Here is a 15219-nt window from a genome sequence, read left to right on the forward strand (position 1 = left end):
TGGAATGGTCCAGTACTACGCATATTTCTTACCTGAGTAAGCGACCATGTTAGGTCCATTGCATGAGCTCCTCAAGAAGGATGTCCAGTGGAAGTGGATGAAAGCGCAACAGGAAGCTTACGCCACTTGTAAGAGAAGTCCCTCTAGCGATGATCTACTTGTGCATTGTGACGCAGAGCGTGAGCTTAAATTAGCGTGCGATGCTTCTAGCTATGGTGTGGGAGCTGTCATATGCCACATAATGGATGACGGCCAAGAGAAACCAATCACATTTGTAAGGGGTTTTCAATCGCAGAGGTTTCCCTCTCTAGAGGCCTCTCTCTCTTGCACAGTAAAACCTTGAGTGGTTCGACCCACTCGCCCCTTAGGTTCTAGACACTGAACTTGGATGCAGGAACTACAATGTAGAGAATACTCGATAGGCCAGGTTTAATGGAAATGAAATGAAATTTTATTGCATAGAGTAAAACAAATCAAATGCAAGTCAATAAAAGGGCACATTGGAGGGAAAAACAAATTCATAATACATTGCTAACTGAGATAGATACAGGCATATTATACTTTTCAAAAGTCATCATGAAATGGGGAAACACATGGAACATCAAGGGACAACCCCTTAAATGCCCACCCCCTAAGCCTAGTTAGATCAGATTGTGAGGGGCCAGGAACATGCTCACCAATCCAGTTGGAAAGTATAGAGTTTTGAAACAGGTCTGCGTTTTGATCCTTTCAGGCATCCTGTCTCCATGTGGTCAGCACTGTGGGCTGCGACACTCTCTCTTCTTCCTCAAGGTGAAGGTCACGGACAGGCTGGATACTGGCAGGCCTGGACATCGGCGGGGACGGCGACCACTTTTTGACCATGGTTGAAGAGGTCTCTTCGCGGAGTCTAGCTGATTACCATTTTCAGCTAGATTTCTTCTGTAGGGCTGCTGTCCTTTGTCTCATCAACGGCCCAGGGTTTGTCGATGATCTCCCGATGGTTACCCCGGGGTGGGACGCAGACTCGAATCACCTTCTTGGTCTCTGGATCGACGTTCCTCCACGGTTCTCAAAAGGACAAGCTCAAAATTGTGTCTGGCTGCTCGCTCTCGATGGCTACCCAGGACTCCAGTTATACTTCTCAAAGAAGCCTTTATCTCCCGCCAAATCAAGGTTAGTCTTTGTTTAACTTTTGGCGGGCTTGTATCACAACGGGGTAGTTATTATATTTAAACTGCTTTCGGGATGGCCGGTGATGGCCATCTCTGGTCTGGAATGACCTTGTATTGTTTTGAATGTCTTCTTGATGTCTTTAATGGGTCTTTGATGCTCCCCTTATGAATATAAAATGTTCCCCTTTGTCTGGGTAAACATTTAGATGGCCTTTATCTACAGGCCGATCTGACTGGATCTGCATCCAATCCATATGTATGTGGTTGCGTCTGGTTTCGTTTTCTCTGAAACAGCCTTCCAGAACTTACTGTGGGCTGAATCCACAAAGGCTGTCTGGGGACTGCAGGAACCATTTTAAAGTGTCCAGAAAGCTAGTCACGGGGTCTGGCAGCCATTTTATGTGTCCCTTTTCTGGGCTTCTTTTAAAACAGTCTTTTAAAAGTAAAGGCCTCTTCTGCCAAAGGACACTTATCTGACAATATTAATTTTGCGAATCTTACAGTCCCCTCTGATGATACTATAACTTGCTTGGAATATCATAATTCTGGGTGAGCAAAATGTTCTGACTCTCCACAATCAAACCATCCCCTGTAATTACCTATCCATGATCCCACAACACATGCATTTCACATTTCAGAAAACCTACAGTGTACATTAAGCATCTATAGATGGCAATACATTGGATTGAAAATCTGACACACTCATTTCCAGGCATGGAGGGGGGCCCAATACCCCTACACCACCTGGTTCATACACATTATCTTTTATTGGCCCAGTAATTTGGGTCCCAACGCGTGAGTACGGACGGTGTACTCACGCGTGGGCCCGATGGAAGTGCCGGTTTTCAGGATGCACAGCGCATGTGCTGAAAACCGGCATTTCCTTTCCTCTGAACCAAGGGGTTAAGAGGCGGAACGCGTGTGACGTTTCAGGCAGCGCATGCGCGCTGAAATTCCTTTTTTTGTAAAGAGTTGCCCGTGCGTAAAGCCCTCCGGTTTTTACGTGTGAAAAAACCAGACGTGAGTACTTCGTTTTACAGGTAAGTGGTCTATTAATACAATTTAGAATTTTTTTTCCACAGGTTTATTATTTTTAAAGCATTTACAGTGAGGTAAGTGTATTTTTAGAACTGATTTGGTAAAAAATTATTTTTTTCAAAAATTTGATTAATTGTTTGAAGTAGTTTTTTAGTTATTCATAGTTCATTTATTTAGTGGGATGTTTTTTTAACTTTTACTTGTATTTTAAGTGCTGTTTTGGGTGCCCTGAGTTTTCATGAGTTAGACAGTTCTTACTATCAAACTCATGAATGAACTTTTGCAACCTCCCATTGGTTGCCTAGTGCCCACGTGATCCCAGCCGGCTCATCAAAATAACTACGCTTTAATTCTGTTTAAAACTACTTTACATTCTTCTAAATAATGTAAAAGTATTTAAAACTTTATAAAAGTTAGCTAAAGATTAATAAAAATACAAAAAATTTATTTAAAATGCTGCTCTGCATGTAAAATTGCTTTGCAGCTTGTGTTAAAAATTGGGGGCGTGGCCTATGGTAAGGAGACCTCAAGGGGCGTATCTAAGTTAGACTCCGCGCTCGAGGCTTCGCGCTGGCTGCACTCATGGGCGGTGTGACGTCAGACGATGCCCGGGATTAATCTACTGAAAAAAGGAATGCCACGCGTCCCGGGAGCAGAATGGCCAGCGCGCAGTGTAAGTGCACATCGGGGGCTTGCACGCGCGGCAAGCCCCTGAACCTAATTTCTGGGCCATTAACTACAACTCACTTAATGAACTTCAATAAGAAAAATAAAGTACACACAAAATTACACATGAACAAGCATAGAGGAGGGAGGGAAACTTTAACTTTATACATAGCAGCAAAAATCTAAGCAGGTGTCTCCTTGTCTACCCGCACATAATGCTCCCACCATTCTCCTCTGTTCTCATACTTCTGCGAATATCTGACCTTTTTGCAGTGTACAAACAGTAAATAGATCACAATAAAAACCTGACACACTACAAGGATGTGGGAGGCTATCCTAATCCAAGAAGGGACTTCTATATTAGTGAACAGGTCCCACCATGGTGGGGTCACTATTTCCAATATGTCTGCCCCTATTTCTAAAGTCTTCTGCTCCAGTGTGTAAAAATGTTTCTGTGAAACGACAACGGCTTTTAGTATCTTGGTGAGGTGTTCAGGGAGAGGGGGAATGATATACCCAAAATGTGCAACGAATAGTTGCAGATCGGTGAAATTCTCTTTGACAGTGAGGTGAATAGTGGAAGGTTCAGGAATGGGGACAATTCGCTCTTGGGCCACTTGAACTTCTGCCTTGGGTTTGAAGCAGAAACTGCTGTCACTCACCAGACACCAGCCGTGCTGTCCATGTTGGTAGTGGGGTGCTGCAGTGGTGACACAGTATGTCCCACCTCCGATATATGCCACCTGCGGGGGCACATGGCCTTGTGCCATTGCCTCCATGGTGCAATTTATAGGCTTCGCGCCAGCAGTTCTGAACCCGCACTGTGGTTTCAAATAGGCATTCAAGTGCTGGGGACACAGGATGATGTGTGCTCCCCGGTTCCGGCACCCCGAGAGGTCGGTACCCATCATTGCATGCTCCCATCGAATGAAGTAAGGTGGGACCGCTGTGTAGCGAATGTGTGCACCCCCTTGAATGACTCCAATGTTCTCCACCCTGTATACCGGGGCGGGTTTAGCTGTTTTTCCCATCACCGGCATTCTTACCACTATACCCATAATGGTGTGATTAGACCGCCCACTGTCCATTGGGACTGGGTAGGCCTCTGAAGCTAGTCAGAGCTGGCACGGACTCAATGCATTCTCAAATGGGTGGAGGGCTGTGAGGTGCTTGTTGCTGATCCAGGAGGGGACCAAACCTTGTTTTAAATCCTCCAGATTACTGCGGCCCTCGCCCAGTAACCACGCCCCATACAGCACACACGCCTCGTTCTGCACAGCCTGATCTGACACATTCCGATCCTCCCTGATGAGAGCATTTACCGTTTTCGCGTGTTTCCCCAACTCAGCTATAATTTCTTTTAAGTGTAGTGTCATGGCCTGGTCCTCATCATTAATTTGAGTCTGCAGCTCCACATCATCCAGAGTGTTGATGATGGAAGTCCCTGTGTTAAAAGCCGTAAAAATATCATTTACTGTACCCCTTCTTTGTCTCCCTACCCTCTCCAAAACCTCATGTGGTGTGGTGTACAATCCGGCTCTGTCTACATCAGCAAAGTCGAATTCATAAAACTGTCTGAACATGTTTGTTAGCAGGACCTGGTACAATTGCTCCATTTCTTTGGGGCACCACTCTGGCAATCGCACCTCGGTGAGGTTTAAAATCACCGAGGCCACCGCTTAGTGCACCCCTTGGTACAGCACCTGACCTGTGGGCACTAATACCAATCCGTTCCCGGGTCCTTTGTTACCGGTGAGGCACCCTTCTTTGCGGGCTTTGGCTACCGGAATCATGGGCAGGGGCTTGCGGGGGTGGGTGATGAGCTCAGTGGCGATTACTGGGATCTGAGAATATGGGGCTCCGCACGCCCATGTGCTGATGTCCCATCTCTTCCCTTTTCCAGCATCCTGCCACTGCCTTTGGAAAAAGATGGAGACACCTGTGGGGCAGACGCGTTCTGAACTCCACATACAGATGTAAATCCTCTCATCTGGTTCCTACCATTTGTCCCAACAGACACTCAATCCCCCATGAGTCCCCGTAATAGTCCGATGGGTATTGTTACCCAGTCTCTCCCACTTGACCGTGGAGTTCTTCATGGTCTTACTCAGCTTCCTGAGCCACCACCATCGGTCCAAAGGAACATGTCCCGTACAGTTCAAGCAAATCCTTTTCCCAACAGTAACGCTGACTCTGGGTGCGGTGATCCTCACCCTGGGATACATTAGAGAAGTCTCTCTGTACTTAAATCCGAACTGGCTGGAGTATTCCGTAGGGTTCGACCCCAGCCATCCTGGCCACCTCCCTTCGTGGAAATAGTTGGCTGTCTCCTCGGCGTCACGTCTTCCCGTCCCATCGGTCGCGATGGGGGCTGTGTCTCCGGAACAGCCATACATGGTCGAGTCCTTGGCGTAGCCCCGATAGGTCGAGCTACACCCGACCACCGTGAACACGACGAGAATCCCTTTCATTATCCTTTTGGTTCCTGTAACAAATTAAACGATACAGCCAGGCTCCCGAGAGATTCTGGCCTAGGTGAAGGCATGATCGGGTCTTTCGACCTCGATCCAAAACAACACACATGCTGGGCAGATTCCAAAACTATTCCTTATACACACTATTATCTTAAAAACTCATACCTTAAACTTAAACGAAACCGAACTTAACTTAACTTATGTACAGCGCCGCCCGTCCCCGGGCGGCTTGCCTAATCCCTGTTTGGACTGCAGCTCACCGCTCCCTGTGGCGGGGCTGCACTGACCTGTGGCTTGGGTCCCCCACAGCCCTTTTCTGCCAATTGGGAACTGCGTTTCTCTAGGGATCTCCCAAGTCGGTGTCGGCTGGGGTAAGGGGAATCTGGCCAGAGTTTCCTTGGCTGAGGCGTCCGAGCCAACCAGCGAGGGGGTACCTTTGGTGAGGCTCCCTTAGCGAGTGGACCTTTGGGTGGGGCTTTAGCCCTCACAGCCCGTGGCTCCTCCACGGCTGCCGGCTTCGGCTCCCTTTCCTCAGGCTCCACCCCTTTAGAATTTGGGTCTGTGGCAGACGACTTCTCCCTACCTGTCCCTACAGGTGGAGAATCTCCGCCCCCAAATTCTACCTCCCCCAAACTTGAGTCAAGGGCGGGATCTCCGTCCTCCGACTCCACCTCCTCCAGAATCATGTCAGGGGCGGGTCCTAGCTATTCAGGCTCTCCCCCGATGGCGTTCGGATCAGGAGGAGGGTCTTGGTCTTCGGGCTCCTCCTCGTCCAAGTCCCAGGCCAATGGGGAAACCTCCCAGGTGGGCGGGACAGCTTCTCCCTTCAAGCAGGCTGCGGTTCCAGCCTGTGTGGTCTGTGACTTATTGCACGCCTCAGGCTGAGGATCTTTACCCTCAGACCTGGCCTCGGTTGTTAACTCTTTTGCACCTGGCTTAAACAGTTTGCACTGATTGATGTGAAACCATTTAGTGCGTCGGGGCAACTTCACCATGCTGGTGGCGAGGGCCGGTGGGTCTTGCACCAACTCCCGTCTAGCCTCTACTATGACTCTCTCCCCAGCGCGGATGGTCAGACCTAGCAATTTTATTTCCCGCCGACCAACCCGTGCCTTCTTTGGTTTCACCTTGAAACCCTCTTTTCCTTTCTCTCCCACACTCGCTCCCCAGAGACAATGATTTCTTAGATCCACGAGGATCCCATGCGCTACCAAGAAATCAGACCCAAGTGTAACGATCAATAATATGTCATTCTATAGTGGACACTGGGTGGAGCCATAGAGCTGTGTAGAGCTGTATGTATAAGACTACACTACCCAGCTGTATATATATTAAGACTACATTACCCATGAGGCACTAGGCTACCCACAAGGCAACAGTCAAGATGGAAGCCTCCACAGATACAGTACCTAGTCCACATGTGCTCAATAAAGTAACTAGCAAAAGCTAGCTGTGTTCATAATGAGAATGTCTATGTATTAATGAACATAAGATGGTACCAGGGTGGTGAAAATATGCTGAAAATTGTGAAAAGCGAAATGGAGAATTTGAAGCCACCAGAGCGTTTGAAACTCACAGGAAAAATCGACTGCAATTGGCAGAATTTTAAAAAGCAATTCGAACTCTACTTTGCAGCCATCGGATTCGGTATGAAGCCAGACGCAAGGAAGATAGCATTGCTGCTTATGGTTGCAGGCCCACAGGCGATAGAGGTATTTAATACATTTGTATTTAATCCAGCGGAAAACAGAGACAAATTAGACGATGTGCTACAGAAATTTGATGCACATTATTCTCCCAAAAAGAATGAGACGTATGAAAGATACATCTTCCGTTCTCGGACACAGCAACAAAATGAGACTTTTGATAGCTTTATAACAGATCTGAAAGTGAAAGCACAGACATGTAATTTCTCTGAGCTCAAAGCATCCATGATTCGTGACCAGATTGTATTTGTTATTCATGATAAAAAAGTCAGGGAACGTCTGTTGAGAGAAACCGAACTAAATTTGGAAAATGCGGTGAAAATATGCCAAGCCAGCGAGCTAGTTCGAAAGCACGCGCAGACTTTCAGTGAAATCAATAATGAAAATCAATCGGAGGATGAAATTTTTAATTGTAAACGCTGTGGTTACAAACACCAGTTAAGCCAATGTCCACCGTTTGGAAAAATGTGCACAAAGTGTAATGGAAAGAATCACTTTGCCAAACAATGCTTTTCAAAAGTACAAACTAAGAAAGGGCAACGTGTTAATGTAATTGAGGACACTGATTTAAGTGAGACATTTTTTGTAGGAATGGTGTCATGTGACAATATCAAAAAGGATACAGAAAATGTGCAGCCCTCAGAAATGGACAATGCTGAACATAAAGTCAATGCAGTAAAAGTGGACAAATGGATGATCCCACTGCAGGTAAATGGAGCATTAGTTACATTGAAACTGGACACTGGGGCAAAAGCAAACTTAATCAGTATGAGTGACATAAAAAATATGAAAGAAAAGCCCAAAATACAGAAAAAGTCAGTACTACTGAAGAGCTATAATGGACAGAAAATAGATAGCTTAGGTGTATGCAGACTTAAAGTGACAGTCAAAGACAAAGTGCATCATCGCATGTTTTCTGTTGTGGCTGAAAGGCTTGATTCGATATTAGGTGACAAAGCTTGTGAAGACTTAGAACTGGTCAAGAGAGTCTACCGTATAAACTGTGCCATAAGCAGACCAGCTGACTCAGGTGATGAAGCAGAGAGCCCATCATGGATGAAAAGGCCAAAGGGTATCCATGTCTTCAAAAAGCCTAGTTTCTCCAAGAAGAAAGAAAAAGACTTTAAGGTCAAAGAGAAGCCAAAGGAAGAAAAGCACAAAGAGGAAAAACACAAGGAGAAAAAGTCCAAAGATATAACTGCAGCAGATGTTGTTAAGCAGTGGAAAGAGAAAAAGAAAAAGAAGAAGCCTGCACCAGAGCAGGAAGCAGTTCTGGTGGATACTCCTTCTTCCCTCAGGCCAATCTTTGGTGTTCCATTAGCCGAGGCTGCTGAGAGGACTATGCTGTATGATGGGATCCAGCTGCCAGCAGTTTTTTGAGAGTGCATTGACTACATTGAGAGTTATGGCATGAAGAGTGAAGGAAACACTGAAACCCTCTCCAAGCAAAGATCGCAAGGAGACCTCGATCTATACAAGAGCAGATTGATGACAATGACGCAACTGCATCTTGTCATTCACCACCAGAACAATCTCATGAAGACACATCAGACTTACCCGTGTTGAGAAGATCCACACGTGAAGTAAAGAGCCTGATAGACTTAATCTTTGAGTACAATGTAAAGCTTTGAAAATGTGTTGACTGTTTTCAAAATGTTTATGTTTATAGAGCACTAACAAAAGTGTTAATGATATTACCTTTATTGTTTTCTTGAAAGTTGATTGATATTGATTTTGTTAAACCTCAAAGAAAGGGGGATGTAACGATCAATAACATGTCATTCTATAGTGGACACTAGGTGGAGCCATAGAGCTGTGTAGAGCTGTATGTATAAGACTACACTCCCCAGCTGTATATATATTAAGACTACATTACCCATGAGGCACTAGGCTACCCACAAGGCAGCAGTCAAGATGGAAGCCTCCACAGATACAGTACCTAGTCCACATGTGCTCAATAAAGTAACTAGCAAAAGCTAGCTGTGTTCATAATAAGAATGTTTATGTATTAATGAACATAAGACCAAGGACCCCCTTTCCACCCCCCGTCTCCCACTTCATCAGGGTACACTTCCACGTGGTGCGGAGTGATCCTAGACGAATGGAGAGAAAAGGGAAAATGCGCCAGCCTGTTCTTTGCCTGTGAAGTCCGATAGCGTATATGGAACCCCGGTGGACAGAGGTGAGATGGTAGGGTTACCTGAGTGGATCATGGTGCACGATGCCCTCGTATCCAATAGATAGGTCCCCTGCACCTCCTCCACCTCCATCTTCACGATGGGTCTTTTCCATATATCGTAATGCAGCACGCACAGGTAGACAGGCTGCGCCGGTTCTAGTCATTTGGGTACAGCGGTCGGGGCTGTGGGAACGACAGGACCAGTGGTGACGGCTATCCTCCCCTGCTCTTTCATAAGAGATCGCATTGTCTCTATGATTGACTCTATTGCAGCAGGATCCATAGCTGCACCGGTTCCTCTTTCAGGGGCAGGGGCTGCATTTTGGACCTGGGCTCGTGCTGGGGCGGCGGCTTGGGCTTGGGCTTGGGCTGCGGGAGCTTTTCCCTTATTATCCTTCCATGGATTTTTAAAGTCCCTGCACCAATGTCCATCCTTCCCACACCTGTAACAATTGAGCTTGGCTTGGGCAGGGCGATTCCCCTCCTGACGCCACTCCTTCTTGCTTGGGGCTGCGGGCTTTGCCTCATGCACTTTTCCCTTAGAGGGAGGCACCTCCTGACTTCTACAGTTCTTGTACGCAATGTTAAGCTGTTGGAGCACGGTCTCCTCCGTGATATTGGGACCTTGGGGGTCAAACCAAGATTTGGCTAGGGTCCGTATCTGGGGCAAGCTGTTAGCAACCAGGCAACGGAGCCAATGAACCCACTGTTCGGCGTTCATTGCGGCCCATTCCGGCATGCCCGGACAACTGCACCAATACACTGGCTACAGCCTTTCTGCAAAAACCCACGGGGGTTCTCCAGTTAGCTGCACAGTCCCTTCCACGCGGAGGAACGGATTACCATCGTCCAGTCCCAGAACCTCCAAGGCCTCGTCCCTGAATTCCACATACCCTGCCCATCCCCTCTTACTCCCGTCTGAGAGGCACTGAAGGATTGTGCTATCCTGGGAGAAGAGCAGCATCTTTGCCTGTTCAAGTTCATCACAATCATTGATGGCAGCTGTTTCCTCTACCTCCCTGAAATGGACTGAGGGATCTCCCTTCTCGGAGAGTTTTGGGAGGTGGCTTATCATTGCTCTGAGTTGTTGGGCACCGTGGAGAACCACGAGCTGGTTCATGTGGGGTCCGTCCGTGCCATCTGCGGTGGTGGGACTGAACCTCTGGTGCCGAGTAGGACACATTGGTGCCAGCTCCGGCTTTACTACCAGGGGTTGTTCCTCCTCCTGCTCCACCTCGGCTACCCTTTCTTTCACCACCTCCCTTCTGGCCAAGCCTCACTGTAGCTCGGTGGCGCTGAGGGCTCAGTGGCTGGTGCCACAACTACTCCACAAGGAATCGGACGTTTGGATTCCTGCAAAAAGTCTATGTGACTTGCTTTTGGGCTTACGAGGCATACCATGCCTTTTGCCTTAACCAAGGCCGTTCTCAGGTCCTCTATGGTCTTTTGGCAGGGGCCATGGTCTGTGCTCTCAAACCCATGCTCAAGGGCCAGCTTGTAAGCTGCCTTAACCTCTACTACTCTTTCCTCCTGCGCTCTTAGCTGTTGTGCGAGGCGAGCATTTTTCTCCCGTATTCTCGCTTCATATATCTTTGCCTCAGTAACCTGGCATTCCAGGTACTCGATTCTAGCCTGGTGTTGGCTGGCTACAACTTGGCATTCCTGATTCAGCACGTGAAGCGCTGTGATGAGTTTTTCCCCACCCATGGCCTTTTCCTCTATTTCTGCTTCCTGGGCAGTGATCTTGGCTGCCTGTGCTGCAACGACTCTGTCCAAAATCTGGACTTGTTCCTTGTAGCATATCAGCCACACTGCCTTTTCCACTGAATTTTTATGTTCTTTGCTCTCTGTCCACCTGATAGCTGTGTCTACCGGACACCCATCCAGAAAGAGATCGGAAATCCATTGCTTAGTGAGATTTACCTTGCCAAAAACATAATCCGCTATCCTCTCATCCATAACATTACATCCATTCAAACGTGGGTCAAATACATTGCAATCCTGCTGCCAGTGTCCTGCCGCAGTCGCCATTTTCTGTAAGGGGTTTTCGATCGCAGAGGTTTCTCTCTCTAAAGGCCTCTCTCTCTTGCACAGTAAAACCTTGAGTGGTTCGACCCACTCGCCCCTTAGGTGCTAGACACTGGACTTGGATGCAAGAACTACAATGTAGAGAATACTCGATAGGCCAGGTTTAATGGAAACAGAATGAAATTTTATTGCATAGAGTAAAACAAATCAATGCAAGTCAATAAAAGGGTACATGGGAGGGAAAAACAAATTCATAATACATTACTAACTGAGATAGATACAGGCATATTATACTTTACAAAAATCATCATGAAATGGGGAAACACACGGAACATCGAGGGACAACAATTCATTACCCCTTAAATGCCCACCCCCTAAGCCTAGCTAGATCAGGTTGTGAGGGGCCAGAAACATGCTCACCAATCTGTAGGGTATGTACCTTTAAGAGAGAACTACTTTTACAGCTCCTGTATACTGTAGTACCGGCAGTGACCACACCTGTATATAAGCCTTGAGCATGCCTCTGTACCCCAGTCTTGAGACTACCCTACTCCAGTAAATACATGTTGATTGTTAAGTTACAGCATCCGTGTGGTTATTGAAAAACATCATACTCTCAGAATCACGGATCTAACAGTGGCGACGAGTGACGATTCGAATCTACCTGCAACTCTGCATTTCCCACGAGCAGCCGCCCAGTCGTCTGGCAGAGAGTGAACATCACAGGGGAGGCTGTGGAGAGCCGGGCTTGGTTCCCCAGCCACGACGATCAGCAATAGACTGACGACAGGTACAGCGCAGACCCTTCCCGGACAGCGGCGGCTGGAGCCGACCGACGGTGGAGAGAAAGCCGAGCAGCGTCAACGGGGTAAGACAGAGGGTGAAGCGCACAGGGCACAGCCGGGGGTGGAAAACCGAGCGGCGTAGAGGAAAAACAAAACAGAGAGAGAGAGGGTAAACCAACAGCCGGGTTCAGGACCGAGCAGCGGAAACGGGAAAGGCGCACAAAAAAAAAAAGTACGCACAGAGCACAGCCAGGGCTCAAGGCCTGGAAAGTGTCTCTGGGGAGAAGAACGGAGAGCGCGGGAGATGCCATTGAGCCGCGGAGAAGAAGGAAGAGCGCGGGAGACGCCATTTTTAGAAGCCACAGTGGAGAAGAAGGGCGAGTGCGGGAAGGAAGGAAAGTGCGGGAGACGCCATTTTGTGCCAGCGGAGAAGAAGGGGAAGCACGGGAGATGCCATTTTTGACAGTTAAATCACACCCAGGGATGCTGCAGAGTGGTAGTATCTCTACGTTCGACAATGAAGTCGGAGATTGGGTGACATATGTGGAACGTATTGAGGTGTACTGCAGGGCGAATGAAGTGCCAGATGCTAGGAAAGCGCTGGTTTTGTTAAATTCCATGGGTGCAAAAACTTATGGGTTACTGCGAAACCTAATAACCCCAGAGAAGCCTGTGAACAAGAATTTCGAAAGCAAAGTAGAAATCCTACAGGACCCCTTAAACCCCACACTGCTGCTGATAGCAGAATGATTTAAGTTCCATAAAAGGAACCAACACAAAGACGAAAGCAATGCTGAGTACCTAACGGAACTGCGCAAGCTATCGAAACACTGCCAGTTTGGAGCGGGACTAGCAGATACATTAAGGGACAAGTTTGTGTGTGGGCTGCAAAGTGAAGGAACCCAGAAACGGCTTCTATCAGAAAAGGATCTTACGCTGGACAAGGCTTTCAGTATGGCAGTATCACACAAAGCAGCCGCAAGGGGCGCTGCAGAGATACAACGGAGACCGCAAGAATATGGCACCAATGAAATGTCCTATGGAACAGGGAAGTGCTATCGCTGCGGCAGAACAACACATGACCAGAAGGATTGTTGGTTCAAGGACCAAGTGTGCAGACAGTGTGGGAAAGCAGGACACATAGCAAGAGTCTGCAGGTCTGGGAAGAAAACCAACAGTAAGAAATCTCCACAGGAGAAGTACAAAAAGGTACACCAGGTGATGGACAGTAGTTCAGACGAACAGAAAAGTGACACAGACTCCGGAAGCAAGGAGCTGGGTTGTCTGAAACTACATAAGGTAACCAAAATGGAGGATCACCAGACTATCTGGGTTACACTCAAGATAGACGGAGTCCAAGTGAAAATGGAATTGGACACAGGATCAGCCCTAACAGTCATAAACAAAAGGGACAACAAGCGGTTATTTTCACATACACCCTTGAATGCTACAGAGATTGTCTTGAAGATGTACATGGGGCAAAAAGTCTACCCCAAAGGAAAAATAAGGGTGAAAGTGATATACCAAGGCCAGGAAATACCTAAAATGGATATATATGTATTGCCAGATGGAGGACCACCACTGCTAGGACGTGAATGGTTCAGAAGATACAATTGGATTGGCATTCCATACAGGCACTGAAGGTTGAGGCCAAAAAGGATGACGACGTCACACCTGGACGACTGTCAAAAATGCTAACTGACGCAAAAGAAGTGTTCCAGGTGGGACTCGGAACACTAAAAGGCATAACAGCAACAATTAAAATGGAGGAAAATGCAAGCCCAAAGTTTCTTAAGGCCAGACCAGTGCCTTATGCGATCAGACCAGCTGTCGAAGCAAAGCTGGAAGGGTTGGAACGTTCAGGAGTACTGTTCAAAGTAGACTGGAGCGAGTGGGCTACACCCATCGTTCCTGTAATGAAGAGGTCATTGAGTAATACGCCTGGGGAACCAAAGAAGGTCCGCATCTGTGGGGATTTTAAGGTGACAGTGAATCCAGTCCTTCACATGGTTCAATATCCGCTTCCACGAATTGAGGATATTTTCGCCTCGCTATCTGGAGGTAAACGCTTCACCAAAATTGATCTAGCCCAGGCGTACTTGCAAATGGAGGTAGAAGAAGCCTCAAAACAATACCTTACGATTAACACTCATAAACGTCTTTATCAATACAACTGGCTGGTGTTCGGGGTAGCATCAGCTCCAGCTATTTGGCAAAGGGCGATGGATCAAGTCCTGCAAGGGATTCCAGGGACCCAGTGTTATTTAGACGACATCCTGGCCACGGGCGAAAATGACAGTGATCACCTCACCTACTTGGAGAAGGTGCTCACCAGATTAAAGGAATATGGGCTACGAGCTAATCGCCACAAGTGTGAGTTTTTCCAGAAGCAGATCTCGTATTGTGGCCACGTCATCGATGAAGAGGGGTTACATAAGTCCCCTGAAAAGATTGAGGCAGTAGTCAAGGCTCCAGCATCGGGAGATGTGTCACAACTGAGGTCGTTCCTCGGGCTGGTAAACTACTACCATAAGTTCTTACCAAATTTGTCCACGGTATTACACCCACTGAACACCCTACTGCAAACAGGGGTACCATGGAAGTGGAATGACGAACGTAGACGAGCTTTCCAGAAGTGTAAAGAATTGATCACATCAAAAGAGGTGTTGGCACATTTCAACCCAGCACTTCCAATTCGTTTGGCATATGATGCATCACCCTATGGTATTGGAGCGGTGCTGTCGCACAAATTCCCAGACAGGTTGGAGAGGCCAGTAGCCTTTGCTTCTCGGTCACTAACCTCAGCTGAGCGCAACTACGCCCAGGTTGACAGGGAGGCCCTCAGCCTAGTATGGGGAGTAAAAAAATTCAACCACTATCTGCATGGGCAGAAGTTCACCTTGCTGACTGACCACTAACCACTTGTCTCCATCTTTAATCCTAAGAAGGGCGTTCCAGTGATGACGGCACAACGGTTACAAAGATGGTCCCTGTTTCTAGGGGCGAACCAATATGAAATTGAATATAAAGGCACGAAACAGCATGGAAACGCTGATGGGCTATCGCACCTGCCATTGCCTACTGTGGAGGAAGCACCAGCAGTGGACCCTATCGAGATATTTCATTCGTCAATAATTGAACGATTGCCAGTAACGAACGCAGATATAGAGAAGGAGACCCGCAATGATC

This window comes from Somniosus microcephalus, chromosome 13, assembly GCF_052327205.1.
Source record: "Somniosus microcephalus isolate GS21.2 chromosome 13, FLI_Smic_1.0, whole genome shotgun sequence".
Lineage (NCBI taxonomy): Eukaryota > Metazoa > Chordata > Chondrichthyes > Squaliformes > Somniosidae > Somniosus > Somniosus microcephalus.